An 11,544-nucleotide genomic window follows, 5' to 3' on the forward strand; every position below is an offset into this window, starting at 1 on the left:
AAACGAGCTTTCTCGACTCTCTCCTGGAAGAACATGGAAGATATTTATTTTAAATAGTTAATTCTAAATCACACTGAATAAGACAACTGATTCCACTAAGGAAGAAAATGGCAGTAGTTTTCCCTCAGCTAGGTAGATTGATTGGAAGAGAGCGTTGCCAAATAGATGGGGAAACAATGGAAACAGTGACCGACTTTATTTTCTTGGGCTCCAAAATCACTGCAGATGTTGACTGCAGCTACGAAATTAAAAGATATTTGCTCCTTGGAAGAAAAGCTATGACCAACCTAGACAGCATATTAAAAAGCAGAGATGTTACTTTACCAACAAAGGTCCATCTAGTCAAAGCTATGGTTTTTCCAGTAGTCATGTATGGATGTGAGAGTTGGACTATAAAGAAAGCTGAGCGCCAAAGAATTGATGCTTTTAAACTGTGGTGTTGGAGAAGACTCTTGAGAGCCCCTTGGATTCCCAGGAGACCAAACCAGTCCATCCTCAAGGAAATCAGTCCTGAATATTCATTGGAGGGACTGATGCTGAAGCTGAAGCTCCAATACTTTGACCACCTGATGCGAAGAACTGACTCACTGGAAAAGACCCTGATGACAGGTAAGATTGAAGGCAGGAAGAGAAGGGTTTGACAGAGGATGAGATGGTTGGATGGCATCACCGACTCGATGGACATGAGTTTGAGCAAGCTCCGTGAGTTGGTGATGGACAGGGAAGCCTGGTGTGCTGCAATCTATGGGGTCACAAAGAGTCGGACACAACTGAGCAACTGAACTGAGGCAGGTTGTTTGCTAGCCCACCTTACTTTCATTTAAACAGCACACACAAAATAATAATCACTCATGGCAGTCAGTATTTAGTTCAGTTTTCCAGCACATCCTACCACGTTTTGCGTTCACCACTATTCTCTGTGTCTCGTACTCACCCCTCCTACCTTGATTCTATAGGATGTACTAACAAACACCCTGAAAAATGCCCTAATAGGGGAAAAGGAGACAGAGGCATCACAGCTCTGGACTTTTTAATCTGTGTCCTTTATTCTACTCTTCTCATTTCTCTGGCAATGAGATCCAGGCCGTGGTGCCAAAGATACAGCTAAAACATAAAAATGGAAGAGGATACTAGAGACAAGTCATGATGGCTTTATTTGCAGGACAAAAGAACTTTCTCTTGGCCTCCAATATGATTAACAGTACTTATTAAAATGACCTCTTATTTGTGTCATTGTTCATGCACTGCTTTATACTGATAATTTAACTATATTATGTATCTTATCTCTTTAATCAGGCTATGTAGATTTTGAGGGGCAGTATTTTATTAATCTTAGTATCTCCAGCACTTAAATTAGTGCTGGCACATAGTGAATACAACATTTGACAAATAAATAAATGCTACAGATGAGAAATGAATTTTCTCATAATTTTCTCTATAAAATGAAATTAAGAAACCTGCCCAAGAAATTTAGTGACAGAAGCAGGGACAAGAAACCAAAGACTGCTATCCTCCTGTCCACCCCACCAGAGTCAGAGCCACACTCTCAAAATACAGGAGGGCCATCTTCAGAAACCCCAGATTCCTTCCTGGCAAGCCTCTGGGACACCCACCAGGCTCCCATGAGAAGATGTCTACAGTCTCTGCTGGTTGTAAAATACCATAACAATGATATGGTGCTTTTAAAGTCTATCAGCAATTTTAAGTAAAGAAAGTAGTTCAAAGGCAAATGCATACTGTGACCAAAATCTTTGGTGGACTCCTTGTGTGCTATATTATTTGTATATGTAAAAGAAACATTTCCCTGCTTCTAGAGCTCTTTCTTTCCTTGAAAGTGAAAGTGTTAGTCGCTCAGTCACGTCCCCCTCTTTGAGACCCCATGGACTGTAGCCCACCACGCTCTTCTGTCCATGGAATTCTCCAGGCAAGAATATTGGAGTGGGTTGCCATTTCCTTCTCCAGGGTATCTTCCCAACCCGGGGATCAAACCCAGGTCCCCTTCATTGCAGGCAGATTCTGAGCTACCAGGGAAGCCCCTTCTTTCCTTGAAATAGCCCCAAATACTGACCCTGAGAGATGATCTCCTGTGTGCATGAATGCTCAGTCACTTCAGTTGTATCTGACACTGTGCGACCCTCTGGACTGTAGCCTGCCAGGCTCCTCTGTCCATGGGATTCTCCAGGCAAGAACAGTGGAGTGGGTTGCCATGCCCTCCTCCAGGGGATCTTCCTAACCCAGGGATCAAACCAGCATCTCACATCTACCTGCATTGGCAGGTGGGTTCTTTATCACTAACACCATCTGGGAAGCCCCAGTGATCTCCTATTTGCCATTATAACGAGTATTTATTTAATATTACACATCCTTCCTTTATAGTTTCTGTGTTAATAATCCAATAATTGTGGGTGCACTACCTTCCTGGATCCCAAGGGTGGGACAATAATTTTCTTTCTTTTCAGCATATTCTTTCCCTATTTTATACTCTTTCTCAGTTTCATATAAGGGTTTGGGGAGAACATGAAAAGTCAGTTGGCAATTACTTTATAAGTTATGAATAATATCAAAATTCCCAAGTAATTTTCTGTGGGTAGCTTTGATTTTTTTTTTTCTTTTCCATTAGAAAGGACCTATAGGTTCATTGATCAGGACATATTTTTGTTCCTTTTAACCTTATCTTTGAAAGGCTTGTGAAATTCTGCCTTACTTTTATTGCTTAATAGACTTGAAAGACAGGAGAAAAGTGGCGGCAAGAACAGCTGAATAGAATAGTTGATTATGATTGACAAAGAGCTGCAGTGTGTAAGAGAGAAACAAGGGCCTCTGTGTGGTGGGAAGCATGTGACCAGCTGCCCCAGTTCAGCCAGAGCAGTTCCATTCGTTAGTCTACTTTTCTGGATTTTCTTCAAGATTCTGATTGAACTTCCTCCTTTCCAGAGCCCTTTCCCCTTTCCCTCAGTCCTCATAAGGGTTAAGAAAAAGTCAGACTCCTAAGAACAGCCTTATGAATTATTTTATTCTCTTGGCTGTTTCCTCCACATGTTTTCTAAAGCATAGTCTCCAAATACTTTTGATCAAGGCTTTAACAAGTAAAGCATATGGCCCTGTTTATAAATTATATTCATGAGCTATTTATGTTAACACTCGGTGCTAATATATTACATGTCTTATAAAACACACAAAAAGAAAGTAAAAGAGTGATGCAAAACAAATAGAATTTTTCTTAATATCCACTCCCGCTCCACACCTTAATACATCATTTCCCTCCCAAGTTGTTTGTACCCTATTTTGGAGGCTCCTGACTAAAAGATAGTTGTGAGTTGACCAAGGAAAATGTAGTCCAATCTGAGAAGCTGCATTCTCTGTAGGACATCATTTGGGGATGTGACAACTTGGGCAGCTTCCATAAGTGTCTAGACACTTCTGGGAGGGCCAGGCAAAAAGCACAGGCAAGTGTCTAAGTCCAGGTTTCTGGAGACCTGAAATCTAGTTCTAGCCCCATCATTAAGTAGCTCTGTGACTGAAAAAATCACTTAACTCTCTGAATATAATGTCAATGTTAGAAATAGTAATTTTCCTGCCTATTTCTGCTAATTGCTGTGAATATCAAATGAGGCAACAGATTTGCAACTTCCTGCCTATTTCTCCTAAATATTATAAATATCAAACAAAGCAATGGATCTGCAATTGTTCTGTAAAGGATAACATGGAATAGAAATATAGGGCAATATTGTTATTCTTTTTAAAGATCATGGTAGGAAGGATTAGTTTCCCCCATTATATCAGCAAAACTAATTCACTACAGACTCATTTCCCTCTTGCTCTCCCCTACCAATATTAATAATCATTGGTGATCATCTAAGCCTTTTATTTTAGATTATAGTGAACAATTTCCCAACTCATCTTCTCAGGATTTAAAGAGCATAAAAGGTAAGAAAAAGAGAACAATTCTAGGGGTTAAAGAATGCAGATTATCTCAGCTCGTATTATTTTATGAATGAAGATACTGAAGCTCAGAGGCCTAAAGGATTTTTCCAGAGTCACACAGCTCAGAATGGAGCTACATTAGGACCTAGGCTTCCTATTTTGCAATTGATGTTGCATTCCAGGGGTGATTCACAGCATCATAGTTCCCTAGTAAATCACTTTTTCCTCCTTGACTGTTTGTTTCTCTCAACAGCAATCATGTCCTGATGAAATCCAGTCTCTATCGATTCTCCATCATAAAAGATTCTCTCCCTTTTCATATCCTTAAATCTTACAAATCAATCCCACCCCCAAAATGTCTCTCCAATTCTTTCTTACTTTTTTTCTGCTTCTGCTCTGCTGGCCTCGTTAGCTACCAGCAATATTTTCTTGTCAGGAAAGGACTGTGGATTAGATGTGCAGAGATGGCCCCTTAAATGGCCACAGATGTCTCTGCTCTGTAAGGCACTCAAGGTAAAATAACCTTTTCACAGAGGGTAAAAATAAGAAGGTAAAAATAACCTTTGCACAGAAGACTCACACCAGAAGTGGGTGTGCCTGTTCAGAGAGGAGAATTTAGAAATCAGGGATAGATATAGTAAGAGAAAAGGCTGGCATCATGGATGTGTGTCTCTCCTGAAAGCTATTTCTTCCCTACAGCTGATTTTTCTAGTCAGGATGGCCTTCCTCTTTCTTCTTCTCTCCTATTCTTCTTTGGGCTCCAGCCCTACTGCTTACCAACATACCCATCCCAAACAGTGTCTGATCTAATGTGAATAATGATCATGTTACTTTTTCAATGGGTTCCATTTTCCCTGATTGAGGTTGTTTCTAGGTATTTAATGGAAAAATATTCTCTATGAGTAAGATATACAAAGTCTCAGGATCTATGTTTCTATCGGGATAAAAACAAATGAGTGGATTCATTTAGTAGAATGTCATTAAATGAAGACTTGACCTACGTTGTCATTATAAGATGGAGCAGTCACAGATCCAAAGCAAAGAGCTAGTAAGATTTTTTGTGATTTCCACTTATTCTTTGCTTTGTTCTCATAAAATATCCACTGGGTGGCTCAGTAGTAAAGAATTCTCCTGCCAGTGTAAGAGACACAGATTCAATCCCTGATCTGGGAAGATCCCACACGCTGTGGAGCAATCAAGTCTGTGTACCACAGCTATAGAGCCATGCTCCACAGCGCGAGCAGCCACCGCAGTGAGAAGCCTGCGTACTGCAACTAGAGAGTAGCCCCCACTTGCTGCAACTAGAGGAAAGTCCACGCAGTACTGAAGGCCCAGCAGAGTCAAAATTCAAAATAAATAAATTGTTGTTGTTCAGTCACTCAGTCCTGTCCGACTCTTTATGACCCCATGGACTGCAGCACGCCAGGCTTCCCTGTCCATCAACAACTCCCTGAGCTTGCTCAAACTCATGTCCATCGAGTTGGTGATGCCATCCACCATCTCATTCTATGACATTCCCTTCTTCTCCTGCCTTCAATCTTCCCCAGCATCAGGGTCTTTTCTAATGAATTGGCTCTTTGCATCAGGCGGCCAAAGTATTGGAGCTTCAGCTTTAGCATCAGTCCTTCTAATGAATACTCAGGATTGATTTCCTTTAGGATTGACTGATTTTGATCTCCTTGCAGGCCAAGGGACTCTCAAGAGTCTTCTCCAATACCACAGTTCAAAAGCATCGATTCTTTGGCACTCAGCTTTCTTTATAGTCCAACTCTCACATCCATACATGATACTGGAAAAACCATAGCTTTGACTAGATGGACCTTTGTTGGTAGAGTAATGTCTTTGCTTTTCAATATGTTGTCTAGGTTTGTCACAGCTTTCCTTCCAGGGAGCAAGTGTCTTTTAATTTCATGGCTGCCGTCACCATCTGCAGTGATTTTGGAGCCCAAGTAAATAGTCTGTCACTGTTTCTATTGTTTCCCCATCTATTTGCCATGAAGTGATGGGACTGGATGCCATGTTCTTCATTTTTTTAATGTTGAGTTTTAAGCCAGCATTTTCACTCTCCTCTTTCACCTTCATCAAGAGGCTTTTTAGTTCCTCTTCACTTTCTGCCATTAAGGTGTTGTCATCTGCATATCTGAGGCTATTGATATTTCTCCCGGCAATCTTGATTCTAGCTTCTGCTTCATCCAGCCCAGCGTTTCATATGATGTACTTTGCATTTAAGTTAAAAAAGCAAGGTGACAATGTACAGCCTTGACGTACTCCTTTCCCAATTTGGAACCAGTCTGTTGTTCCATGTCCAGTTCTAACTGTTGCTTCTTGACCTGCATACAGGCTTCTCAGGAGGGAGGTAAGGTGGTCTGGTATTCCCATCTCTTTAAGAATTTCCCACAGTTTGTGGTGATCCACACAGCCAAAAGTTTTAGTGTAGTCAGGGAAGCAGAAGAAGATTTTTTTTGAATTCTCTTGCTTTTTCTATGGTCCAACAGATGTTGGCTATTTGATCTCTGGTTCCTCTGCCTTTTCTAAATCCAGCTTGAACATCTGGACTTTCTTGGTTCGCATACTGTCGAAGCCTAGCTTGAAGAATTTTGAGCAATACTTTGCTTGCATGTGTGATGAGTACACTTGTGATGTAGTCTGAAACTTCTTTGGTATTGCCTTTCTTTGGGATTGGAGTGAAAATTGACCTTTTCTAGTCCTGTGGCCACTGCTGAGCTTTCCAAATTTGCTGTCATATTGAGTGCAGCAATTTAACAGTATCATCATTTAGGATTTAAAATAGCTCAATTGGAATTCCATCACCTCCACTAGCTTTGTTTGTAGTGATGCTTCCTAAGGCCTACTTGACTTTGTACTCCAGAATGTCTGACTCTAGGTGAGTGATCACACCATCATGGTTATCTGGGTCACTAGATCTTTTTTGTATGTTTTTTCTGTGTGTTCTTGCCACCTCTTCTTAATATCTTCTTCTTCGGTTAGATTCATATTGTTTCTGTTCTTTATAATGCACATCTTTGCATGTGTATTCCCTTGGTATCTCTAATTTTATTGAAGAGATCTCTAGTCCTTCCCATTCTATTGTTTTCCTCTATTTCTTTGCATTGATCATTCAGGAAGGCTTTGTTTATCTCTCCTTGCTATTTTTTGGAACTTTGCATTCAAATGGGTATATCTTTCTTTTTCTCCTTTTCCTTTCACTTCTTTTCTTTTCTCAGGTATTTGTAAGGCCTCCTCAGACAACCATTTTGCTTTTTGAGTTTCTTTTTCTTGGGGATGGCTTTGATCACTGCCTGCTATACAATGGAACCAACCTCTATCCATAGTTCTTTAGGCACTCTATCAGATCTAATCCTTTAATCTATTTGTCATTTCCACTATATAGTTGTAAGGGATTTGATTTAGGTCATACCTGAATGGCCTAATGGTTATATAAAACATAAAATATCCACATGGTGTGTAATAGGATCAGAATGCAAATAACCAGATCACCAGTGCAACTTTGGAGAGCAAAGAAAAATTTATGTTTACTCTATTTTGAATTTATCTTTTTTGGGAATTTCTGGCCATTTAATTATCACCCCTGTTTGTGCACAGGAGAAAGTCCAGCATTTTCTAGTTTATCCCTGCTCCCACCTGAGTGTAAGTGTGCGTGCATGCTCATTTATTCCATTGTGTCCAATTTGTGACCCCACATAGGCCACTAGTCCCCTCTGTCTATGGGATTTCCCAGGCAAGAATACTGGAGCAGGTTGCTATTTTCCTCCTCAGGGCATCTTCCCAACCTTGGGGTTGAACCTGCCTCTCCTGCATTGGCACGCAGGTTCTTTACCACTGAGCCACCTGGGAAGTCCACCTGAGTGTGTAGTGTATAGTTATACAGTATGTTTGGCACCAAAGCACCTAGCAAAGTCCCTAGCACAGAACAGGTGTCCCATTAATGATTACTACACTGAACTAACTGGTTGTTAAGCCCAGAAAAACCACAGTCAAGAAGCTGAGATGTTTGTCCTTCTCCAAATGTTAATATTAAGCACAACATGAGTTCACACTTGAATAAAAAAGTAATTAGACAGTGACGAGTTGGAGAAGGGAAAAATAGGACAGCAGACTCTGAGAGCTAGTCTGACACATTTCAAAAAGTGAAAGAGATGAAAGCCCAGGCTTTCTTGAAATGTGTCATAAGACTCCTAATACAAGAGGTCTATTAAATAATCACTAGGAGCAGGTGAATCTTGAGCACACAAGATGGAGAAGAAAGAGGGGTAGGACAGGAGGTGCCTGTGGGAGCCTGGAATTGCCTATTCATAGTCTCCTCTTCCTTCCCTCCCATTCCAGGCTCCACACATTGGCTGGGTAAAGTGGATGTTAGGGTCAAAGAAGGAAGGAATGATTCTTTGCTTCTCCACCTCTCACTCTCCCAGCCCTACCCAAAGTTAAACTTATATGTTGGAACAAAAGAAGCTCTCTGACCACTAAGCTCTGATGTAGCATACAATATAGTCCAAATACATCTTGGTTAGAAAATGTTTCTGCTCTGAAGCCACACAAGCCCTTCAGTATATGTGGGTGAGCACGCATGTGTATCTGTGCCTCTGTGTGTGTGTGTTTACTGGTACGGGGGTGATCAGCTTTAACCTTAGGGTAGATTCACCATACTAATAAATATTTTTAACTTCCAAGGGTCACTAGGTTCACACTGAAGTTTAATCATAGTACAAATAGAAATATGTGAATTTTTTAAGATCATATATTAGAAGGTAAAACAACTAGCCAACCAAACTAACACCAACAGTAACAACAAAACCTAGCTTCAGGTTTTAAAGTTGCTTTCAAGATTCTGTTCATATTATAAAACGTTCTCAAAACACAAGTGGTGTTTTAAAATTGACACGATTTTATTTTATAGGCTATATACCAGATACCCTCTTGATCAAATGCTTTTGTCTTCTGTTACTTCTCCATTTTAAGACCTTTGCTCTTTCCTTTAAAGACTTCCAGAAGCCTGATTAAGCCAGTTTGAAAACTCCATCAACTAGAGTTTACAGGTGAGATCTCAAAGACTTGGATGATTTGGAAAACTTTCATAAATATCTTTCAGAAATGTTCAGCTGCCTCAAGTTCATGTACAGCATTTGAAGATTTGGAGGAAAGGAAAGCTGAAGGTCTATACTGCTCTGTTCAACACAGAAGCCTCAGGTGACCAAGAGTGCTTAGGTGAGCAAGGAGAGTGCAGCTAGGGACAGTTTAGTATGATTGGAACAACTTGGATACAGGAATATACTTTAAAATTTTAAGTGTGTGAAATCTAAGTACAGATCATGGGTTTCAGCTGAAATTTAGATATCTGAATTGAGATACACTCTGAGTGTAAAATACTGGATTCTGAACACTTCCTATGAAAAAAAGATGTCATTAATATTATTGTATTGTATTGACTAAATGCAAAAATGATAATAGTTTGGATATACTGGGTTGAATAAAAGGTATTGTTAAAGTTGCTTTACCTCTTTCTTCTCACTTATTTAATGTGACTACCAGAAAATTCGAGATTACATATATGACTCACATTGCAATTTTCACTTGATAGTGCTGGTCCAAAGGGCAGTTTTGACTTAAATATAACTATTGTAGTTCATCCACCTGCCTTATCATATCTCTGGCAGTAAGCTTTAATATTTATTTGTCAAACATGTTTTTTGTGTTCAAATAGAAGTGCTTAAATCTTCAAAGGGAAATTGAGGTGAGGGGGGAAACAAACCAAAAGGGATAAAAGGCTGTAACAAATGAGCTTTCTTCTCCATGAACAAGCAAATGGAACCACTTCTTATTATAGTCACAAAATTTTGCTCTAATTCTTGAGTGAAATATACATACATAATATAAATGTATGTATATAAATACACATATATACGTGTGTGTGTATATATATATATATATATATATATATATATGGGGGGAGAGAGAGAGAAAGAGGCATATCTTGAAGATAGGGTAGATTCAATTCTAGACCACCTAGATAAAGTGAATATTGCTTTATTCACACAAGTTTTTTGGTTTCCTAGTGCATTAAAACATATTTATGCTATACTTCAGCCTATTAAGTGTGCAGTAGCAGTGTACCTAAGAAAAACAATGTATTACTGCAGTCAATGGGGTCAAAAAGGGTCAGACATGACTTACTGACTAAACAACAACAAATTGTTGTACAAAATTGTAAAGCACTATACCCCAATTAAAAAAATAAACACACACACACATACCTTAATTAAAAATATTTAGTACTAAAAAATGCTAACCATCATCTCAGGCTTCAGCAAGTCAGTCTTTCTACAATAGTAACATCAGAGATCAGTATTCACAGATCACCATAACAGATGTAATAATAAAGAAAAAGTTTGAAGTACTGCAAGAATTACCAAAATGTGACATAGAGATGCAAATTGAGCAAATGGTGTTGGAAAAATCATGGCAATAGACATTTGCTTGATACAGGATTACCACAAAACTTCAGTTTGTAAAAAAAAAAAAATGCACTATTTGTGAAGCATATAAAGTGAACTGCAATAAAACAAAGTATGTTTTTACGTATACATATATGGTCACTGATAGAATCACAAAAAAGTGGAAGTTACAACAAGGTGGAAAGTGGAAAGGAGATTTCATCCTCACCAATGTTCCATGACACCGTATGGGGGAAAAAAATGGGAATGGGAGAGGGGTGCTTTAAGAATGATATTGTCAATGGAACTTTGACCTTATGGGAAACACAGTTACAACAATACAGTGACCATAAAATGTCAAGAATTGAGGATGGGAAATGGGGGGTTAGTGAAGAATGCAATTCATAACATTTCCAAATCAGAGAATTTTCTTTGGATATTTTCACTTTTTTCTTTCCAGAAGGTTTATCCCAGCTCAGAGTTGAGCTGCTTCTGCACCTTAAAATTGCTTTACTTGAAATCTCTAATACCAGCTCTGCAGATGAGTACTGGATACAGTGTCCATGACTCTGGCACCTTGGATTCTCTATGTGCCACTGCCTCTTATATGGCAGCTGCACCTCCAAACATCTCTAGTGCTTAATCCTATCAGTAGCTCCATTATCCACACCATCACCATGTAGAAACCTTAGACCATCTCAACTTCTTCCTTAACTCCCTAGCACCCACTCAGTCAATCATCACCATGTCCAGAATCTCTCAACTCTATCCTCTCTCTTCATGCCCACTCATCATCTCTACACTAGACCCAAGACTTCATAAATCATCTCTCAGTTTTCAGAATTACCCATTTGGACCCATACTTCAAAATCTTTCAATAAAGTATCTGTGTAAAATTTAAATCCAATGGCATCATTTCCCATTTAAATACATTCAAGGACTACACATCATCTATAGAATTCAGGGGCTTCTTTTTGACTGGCCCACAAAGCCCTTGGTACCAGGCACCTACTCTCCAACTTCTAAACTTCATGATTTGTTACCTTTTGACTCATAATTAATGTTTACATATCAATGGTTTTTGATTCCCTGCAGATCCAATTGTATTTTATGACTTTCTGTCTTTGCTTACACTTGTCCCTCCATCTGAAACACCTTTTCCATTTATCTT

This window comes from Bubalus bubalis, chromosome 19 (genome assembly GCF_019923935.1).
Source record: "Bubalus bubalis isolate 160015118507 breed Murrah chromosome 19, NDDB_SH_1, whole genome shotgun sequence".
NCBI classification, from domain to species: Eukaryota; Metazoa; Chordata; class Mammalia; order Artiodactyla; family Bovidae; genus Bubalus; species Bubalus bubalis.